This window comes from Mustela erminea, chromosome 18 (genome assembly GCF_009829155.1).
Source record: "Mustela erminea isolate mMusErm1 chromosome 18, mMusErm1.Pri, whole genome shotgun sequence".
Lineage (NCBI taxonomy): Eukaryota > Metazoa > Chordata > Mammalia > Carnivora > Mustelidae > Mustela > Mustela erminea.
The window spans coordinates 48,984,230-48,990,229 of record NC_045631.1 but is presented as its reverse complement, the minus strand read 5'-3'; the positions used below and the strand labels follow the sequence as shown (position 1 = coordinate 48,990,229).

Genomic DNA, 6,000 nt, shown 5'->3' with positions numbered 1-6,000 from the left:
CTCCCCCACCCCAGGCCTCTACTTTCCACCTGCAGACCGCACCAAGGTGCTTTCTGCCCACGAGCTCCCCCGCAGCCGGGGAGCCCAGCGCCCGCAGGGTCCCGCAGGGTCCCACGGCCCGTCGCACAGGGGCAGGGAAGCCCCGCCCCGGCCCCGCCCCGGCCCCGGCCCCGCCCCCGGCCGGCCCCTCCCTCTCCGAGTTCGCGGCTCCGGCGGCCGCTGCGGCGGCGGCTCGGTCTCCAGCGCCGAGCGGTTCGGGCGGACGCGACGGGGCGAGCGCCCGGGAACCTGGCGCCGAACCTCCCGCCCGGCGCACCGAGCCACTGAGGGACCTCGGACCAGGGTCAGGGGCCGCGGCCGCTCCGGTGAGGTAGGAGCCGGGAAGCCGGCGGGGAGACCGGCTCTGCCCTCTCGGGGGGCGCGGGGGGCGGGGGACGATCTCCCGCCGGTGCCTCGGCCGCGGAGCGGGGCTGCCTCGGGTCACCGCGGAGCCAGGGGCAGGGGCCACCGCGGGCGCGCGTCCCGGCCCGGCGCAGGGAAGGAGGGGGCAGCGTGGTGGGGGGTGCGCGTGTACACGCCCGTGTGTGCGCGTGTGTCCGTGTGCCCGCGTGTCCGTGTGTGTGCGCGCCTGTGCGTGCCGGGAATGTGCGGGGAAGGAGCTGCCGCCCCCACTTTGCCGGCGCTGCTGGGCAGTTCTGGTTGCCCACTCCAAAGCTGGGGGCACACTCCCACGACGGGCTTGAGTGGGGCTGGCAGAAATTATCCGGATAATGCGGGAGCGAAAGCCCACCGCCACCTGTTGAGCGGGGCTGTCCATCCATGCCTCGAATTCCCCGCTTCTCCCTCCTGACCGCGGGGCAGCGAGGATGCCCAGGTCCGCCTGGGTGGAGGAAGGGTCGCCGCCAGATGCCGGGGAGCAGAGCTGGACAGACAGGGGAGAAGAGGGTGGGCGGGGAGCGGGAGCCGCGGGCCAAGGCTGAGGGTGAGATTCCCACCCACCAGGCCCACGCCAGCAAATTTCCTCCATCCCTCCAAAGCCTCCCTCCTCCCCATTTTAATTAGGTGAGCTGTCTTTGCCCTCATCCTAATTGGGCAACCCGTGAAGATGCAGTTCGTTAAAATTTTTAAAGTGAAGTCAATTTATCACTTTCTTGGGACTGAAAGGGCTTTAACAGGTAATTCCTGGAACCTGGCCGCGGAGGAAAGAGGAGGATCCTGTTGTGAGCCCCTCCAGTGCTGGCCTGGGTGTGGGCTCATGGGGGCGCTCCTACAGCCTTGGGCTCTCACCTGCCCCCTGGAACTTGCCGTCTACCTCTCTGTCCCCTTTCAGGGTTGATGAAGCTCTTATTCTGGGAAGGGAAGGGACTCACCCCCTTTGTGGGATTATCAGTGGCTGGATAAGAGCAGGACCCAGGACTGGGTCCCCAAGTGGGAGACAGACGTCACAGTCCAGCTGTCACCTGTGCTGGCTCCTATTCCAAGCCACCCTAGGGAACAAAAGATGGGACTTGCTTCCTGGCCACCTCATGTCACTCCCTCATCTCTTTAAAGCCCAGGGCTTGATGAATTCACAGTCCAGGTTGGACAGGGAGGGTGTGGGGACTTTGGCTTCGATCTACTGTTCTGGCTTCAGGACATCTCAGGACGACAGACGTCCTGCTGACTGGTTGTGCCTCTCGGCTGACACCCCAGCCAGGCCCCCAGTGTCTCTGCCTGCCCGAGAAGCTCTTCTCTCCACTTGCCTGCTAATGTGGCCGCTGCAGATGGCTGGGGGCATCCCACCTGGGGCCAGGTCCCCAGCGCGGCGACACAAGATGCAGTTTGTAGCTGAGCCTCGGATGTCCCTATCCTGGACTTTGACCTCCGTCTTACGTGTGCAAGGCCGTGGACACCCTGAGGGGCAGAGCCAGGGCTGCCCTGTCCACGCTCGTCCAATTGGTGAGACGCCTGGTATCCTGGCAGCAAGCTTGTGAGAGCTTGACCATTTTCAGGCTATGGGGCTTCCAGGACTTGGGGACGGGAAAGGGGAATACAGGGGGGAGGTTGACTGAACTGTTCCCACTTGGCTGGAGGACGCAGGCCCTGTGTTGTTGTGGGAGACATGGGCTCCAGCTGGGTCACTGACTATGTGACATTGGCCAAATCACAGAACCACTTGGAGGCTCAGTTTCCCCTTCTGTGGTTTGGGGCCAAAGGCTATTGTGTAAAGCAAGGTCACAGATGTCAGCGTCAGGCTCACTGGAGGTGTTCGGGGCTGCTTGTCTCTGTTTCTTCCAGCCCCCATCTGACACTCAGCCATCGGCCTTGAGGGAGGGGACCATGCTGCTAGGACCCCTCATGCCGTCCTCAGCGCTGGGGTGAGTGGTGTAAGTTTTTGTATCAGGGTAGCTCAGAGATTGAACTCTGAGCCCCAGAAAGCAAGCAGGCAAGAGTTGGAAGCCAGGCTCCACCAAGCCCTGCCTCTAGGGGGAGCTGATGCTTTTGCCTCAGGCTTCCAGCCTTCAGTGTCCTCGGCCTGCCCCATGTAGCCTGCTGGCGCATTCCTAGGTGGTCACTGGGCATGTGCCTGGTCTTTCATTCCATTTCTGGATTGGGGTCAGCCTTCCTCCCTGGCAGAATTGGGGCCAGCTACATGTGACTTCAGAGGCGCCAGGAAAACCCCTGCCTGCCAAATACCCTGGTTCCACAGACCTAGCTGCCTGCTGTCTAATATTCCACCATTAGAAACTAGTTCCTTTGGCTCATGCCTTGTACCCATTTGCTAGCCATGAAACCTTATTTAAAAGCTTTTGTGGGGCACCTGGGTGGCTAGTCGATTAAGGGTCTGCCTTCCGCTTAGGTCATGATCCCCTGGTCCTAGGATTGAGCCCCATGGTCGGGCTCCCTGGTCCGCCCCCACCCACCACCACACTTGTGCTTGCAAGCGCATGTATTTTCTCTGAAATAAATAAATACAATCTTTTAAAAAGGAAAAAAGCTTTCAGGACCTTTGTGCAAGGAGAGAGGGAGAAAGCAGAGGAAGAGCGAGAGGAGGAAAGAGAAGGCGGAGATAGTAGCGGAGGGAAAAGGTACTTCCTTTCCTTGCCGCAAAGTCTGCAGAGAAAGGGCTAGTTGTAAGGCCCAGGAGGGCCCAGAGAGAGGGAAAAACTTGGGGAGATGGGGCAGGGCAGGCAGCGGGCAGGGGAAATTGTGAACCTGCAGTGGGAATTCCCAGGGGGCATGTGGGAAGGGTGACCCACCGAGGGAGCTGGGCCGGGGTCTTGGCAGCCTGTTCTAGAGGACAACTAGGCCCAAGGCAAAAGCATCCTTCCTTTTCTCCTGCCCCATCTTCCCTTTAGCCCATGACCACGTGGCGGTTACTATATTCTTGGGTGGTGTTCTCTGCATTTGGAGAACCCGGGCTCATCATGCCGCCTGTTTAAAGCTGTCAGTGGTAAGTTGTTAGGTCTGCGCAAGGCCTGGGCTGAGCGGGGCCAGGGGGAGTTTTCAACTCCCGTGATTCCCTGAACATCCCACGTCCTTCCCCAGAAAGACCAAAAACCACATAATTCACTCAGACCCACAAGTCTCCTGGGCTGCGAGAGGCCTGGGAGCACCGGCTCGCCTGGAGGTGGTTCCTTGCCCAGGTGGACAGCCACATGGTGAGTGTGGGGGCAAGTTTTAGGAGACGCAGGGCTGAGAACTGAGAGTTCCTAGGGGGAACTCTCAGAGAGGGGGGCCCATGGGCCCATGGATTCGGGGAGGGGCAGCCCAGCATCACCCAGGCCCTCTCACAGAGCCTGAAATATGTTCTGGTCTCGGCCCAGGACGGGGTGGCAGCAAGCCGTCGCCAGCCCATCTGGACACTGCTGAGAGCAGGGCTCCAGACAGAGAGAAGTTACTGGTCACCAGGGTGAGCTTCTGGCCACGAACTCCCAAATGAAAGCCACGTCTTAAAAATTGAGATCTCACTGACATTTAACATTATGTAAGAGCCATGAGCATCCTTGAAGATTATTTACAATGAAATCTGTTCTCAAATGATGATGATGAATGAAACACCTCTTCATTCTTCTGCATCATCCTTTATGGAGCGCCTGCTGTGTACATGCTGACGCCTGTTCCGTGATGGGGCTATAGCTGTGACACTGTTGGCATTTGGGGTCAGATTATTCTCTTGTGGGGGGGGTGTCCTGTGTGTTGCACGATGTTCGGCGGCGTCCCTGGCCTCCTACCCACTAAACGCCAGTAGCTCCCCTCCTCCCACCGTGACAGCTGCAAATGTCTCCAGACATCGACAAACGTCCCCTGGGGGGCAGACTCACCCACTGCTGAGAACCACTGGGGCTATGAACAGCTATGAACAGAACAGACAAAATTCAGTCCTGTTCCCTTAGGAGCAAGCTTTCTAAAGAGGGAAACGAGCAGCGGATACGCTCATGAGGGAGAATGTAGAGCAGGTTGTCTGGGAGAATGCTTGAGAGAAAGACGAGGCAGGGCTAGCGGCTTCGGGGGGGTTGGGGGTGGGGGTGTCATTTTCAAAGAGGGCACCTGCCGTGTGACCAGGGGAGGGAGCGAGTGAAGCAGAGATCTGGGCAAAGAGCCTTCCAAGCGGCAGGAAGAGAAAGTCAGGGAGTGAGGGGGACACAGGTGGCTGGGCAGGCAGCAGTGGGCCGGCTCCCCATGGGTCCCCGATCCTGTTGGGGTCGTGAGGGAGCCGTGAGGATTTCTGCCTTCTCCCCAGGGTAAAGGAGAGCTGCCGGGCGCCAACCCCATCCCAAGTGTTGGCTCACACCGGTTCACACCGGCGCGTGTGATACCCTTGCCTCCTGTGTCAAGGCCCAGAATGTGGGTGGTACAGTTTGGGACACAAACTTGAGCAGTTCGTGCTCTACGATCCGACACTGAAACTCGGCTTCGGGGCCACGCGGGGGTGAGTTCAGATCCCAGCTCAGTCGCTTGGTGGCTGTGTGTGGCCTTGGACTCGTCCCAGAATGTCTGTCATCCCCGGCTTTTGCAGGGACGCGTGCATTGTCCTTCATCCTCAACCCCAGCACGCGGCCCGGGCCAGCTCCCGGGCTCCCCCACTCTCTGTGCCCGCGCGCCGGCGGGAAGCCAGAGGCCAGGCAGCGCCTTCCCGCTCCCGGCTCTGGGCCCTTGCTCTGGGCATGTGCCTCTCCTCACTGAGCTGCAGCAAGGCCATCTGGTGGGGTCAAGGCCAGTATCTCCCGAGGTCAAGGGAAGTTAAACCCTCCCGCTCGCTCTCCCCCTCCCTCTCCGAGGGCTGAGGAGCAGGAACCCGAGACGTAAAGTCACCGGCCTAAAATCACAGGGCTGGTAAGTGGCAAAGCCAGGATGGCATTCAGGTCTCCGCGGTGCTCAAGGGGACGAGATTTCGCTGTGCCGCTCTCAGCCCCCAGCCACGGAGGTGCAAGTGTGACGTGGGCGGAGAGAGAAAAGTCTAGGAGGGCAAGGAGGGACGGACGGGACATTTCAAGAGCTACATTTCGGAAGGAGGTCATTGAGTTTTGATGACCCTCCTCACTTACCGTCTTTATTTTCTTGGGATTGAAGTAATTCCTCTTACAGCAAAACAGTTGGGAAATGAGACTCATTGTGTGTAATTCCAGACAGTAGAATCTGGATTGGCGTGAAAAGGAATTTGCCAGGAGTCGCCTTGGTGAAGCCTCAGACAAACTTCTGTGTCCTTGGCTTCGCTGCCCAGTGTGGGGTTCCTCACCTCCCCAGAGTTCAAGGCCACGTTGCCAGGCCCTCTGCCCAGCAAGGAAGGTGCAGGAAGCATCCCTGCTCCGGGAGTCTGGACATGCATGAGCCCTTCCAGACAGCATGCCGTCGGCTCAGACACCCGCCCAAGGCAGAAAGTGAGGCAGCTGGCCCAAGCTGGTGGGGGTTGGATTGTGGGGGATGCTCTTGCCTGGAAGCCTGGAAAGCAGCCAGTTTCCCGCTGGCCCTGGGTGAGGGAGGCCAGAACCCCTGGAGTAAGCCAGTATTCCTGGCTTA

At 59.8% G+C, this 6,000-nt stretch overlaps 1 protein-coding gene across 6 annotated transcripts in view; it reads left to right on the top strand.

Moving 5' to 3' along the window:
* The first annotated feature begins 213 nt into the window (after window positions 1-213).
* CACNG5 (calcium voltage-gated channel auxiliary subunit gamma 5) overlaps window positions 214-6,000 on the top strand; it is a 40,201-nt gene continuing 34,414 nt past the window's right edge. For all 6 annotated transcript variants that reach the window (XM_032322263.1, XM_032322259.1, XM_032322258.1 and 3 more), the window contains exon 1: window positions 214-370. The gene's annotated coding sequence lies outside the window, so the exon portion shown is untranslated. The remainder of the gene's footprint in view (window positions 371-6,000) is intronic.